Here is a 2,019-nt window from a genome sequence, read left to right as displayed (position 1 = left end):
CAGGGGGGGAGGGTATCGTTTGATTGAAGGACAATTATAGTTATGAGTTTTAAAACTTTAAAGCTTTTAGCTTTTAATAAGAAGGAATTCCATGTACATATGTATTGCATTTGGTGTGAGGTGTATGGTGGGGTAAGTGTAAAATGGAGGGAGAAGGAGAGGCAGCAGCTATGTAAGGTAGCCATTTTGAATGAATGTGTGCACTTCCACCTCCTTCTCAAGCCTCCTACTTGCTGCTACACACCAAGCTTTCTGCCCAAACAGGGACTTGAACCCTGGACCCTCCGATTAAAAGTCTGATGCTCTACCGACTGAGCTATCCGGGCTCTACATGTTGTTTCAGAGACTAATTCTGTGCGGACAGGTTAACTGAAACAGAGAGCAATCATTAAGGATGAACTTCCTGTGTGTGCAGACCATTGACAGTAAAAACTATGGACAGAGCTTCCGTGACATCACCCGTTTGTTTCTGAAGAGCTCGGTGGGAGGTTCCAGGACGTTGATGACCGCCGCCATGTTGGCAGCGTCATGTCCGCCAAAACTCCAAATATGGACAGGGAAGGGGGAGCACGAGCGGGGTTTAGGGGGGCGGGCGATCGTGGAAGCAGGAAACTCACGTTGTGATACGTCAACTGTCTGTCACTCAAAGCGGCAACGCCCATAATTAGGCGTAATTTTAAGTCAAAATACCATTGAAACGAGTGAGTTGTAAAAACATTCACCCCCCCCCCCCTGTACAATTGACACTAGAAGAGAACCTATCATCTGAGACCAGAGTGGTTTTTTGTACCAGGCTGTAAACATGTCGGCCATTTTTACATGGGAGTCTATGGGAAATGACTCGCTTTTGGAGCCAGCCCCCAGCAGTTGCGGCGTGAATTACAAGTTTTGACACTTCCGCATGGGCTTCAACTTTGTGGTCCTATACACATAAAGAATACATACTTACATACTTATTACCTTTATTTACCTTTTCTATAAAGCTAAACACACACTATGCATGTGTGGCCCTTTGATGTCTACAGGTGCAGACTAAACAAAACAAAAGGCAAGTGGTCTTGTGTTATGCCTGAAAAGGGAAGAGCTGTCAATAAGAGGGACGGCTTTTGCTTGACACCTTCCCATGCTTTGGTCCAGCAATACTTAAAAAGTCACAAAGCTCAATTAAAGCGTCTCTTGGAAGTGTGTACAAGGAAGAACCAACTTCTAACTTCAAAGCTTCCAGGTCTGATGAATCCATTTTTTTTCTAGGTTGTGGGCAGTGTTAGTGTGGTGCAGAACCTTTTCCTGGGAAGAATAGACAATGCTGCTCTCCTGGCACTCAAAGTTGACCTCAGGTTGCAAGCGGGTCTCTCTCTGCACAGTCGGTCAATCACCACGCGCTCTGTCCACTCCGGCTGAAGATGTGAGGGGTTGGATAATGATCAGGGACGTCTATCTGAAACAGCCAGTCCTTGCCACATCCATCCCAGCGGTGCCTCCAAAATGTTATGCCTGAAAAGGGAAGAGCTGTCAATAATAACACTGACACGCGATTCTTCCTATCTGGCAGCTTTATGCAGAATTCAGCAAAAATAATTATGTACAGAGGTACAAGTGCTGGAAGTACATGAAATGTACATATACACATGTTCGGTTTTATCTTCATCTGTCTTAAACAGGTTAGTCTTCAAAATAATGTGTTCAAATCAGTAAAATAAAGGTTTAGCTGAAAATGCGGCACTAATATAAATAGAATAACATTCCATTCAGAAATAAACAAATGCATTTTCATTTCACAGTCACACATGTAACCAACTTAACCTCATAACTTCATATAAGCGTACTTACTCTCTGGTTATGAGTCTAGCTTTAAGGTAACACAGACAACATGGAATTAGCGTCTGTTAGCAACATGCTATTACATGTTTCTCTCGCTTTGTGAACACTTGTAAAACATAAACAAATCTAACAACACTGTCTGCAGTCACTTAAGATACTAACGGAACTAACAAAAGTGTTTAATCATATAAGGCCACA

At 43.1% G+C, this 2,019-nt stretch overlaps 1 non-coding gene across 1 annotated transcript; it reads right to left on the bottom strand.

The window, feature by feature from the left end:
- Positions 1-253: 253 nt before the first annotated feature.
- Positions 254-326, bottom strand: trnak-uuu (transfer RNA lysine (anticodon UUU)). Its single transcript has one exon. It is a non-coding gene; the product is annotated as a tRNA-Lys (tRNA).
- Positions 327-2,019: the final 1,693 nt, after the last annotated feature.

The sequence above is a fragment of the Parambassis ranga genome, unplaced genomic scaffold (assembly GCF_900634625.1).
Source record: "Parambassis ranga unplaced genomic scaffold, fParRan2.1 scaffold_22_arrow_ctg1, whole genome shotgun sequence".
NCBI lineage: Eukaryota > Metazoa > Chordata > Actinopteri > Ambassidae > Parambassis > Parambassis ranga.
Note: the sequence above shows the minus strand (reverse complement) of the source record. Positions and strands in the feature narration are given on the sequence as shown.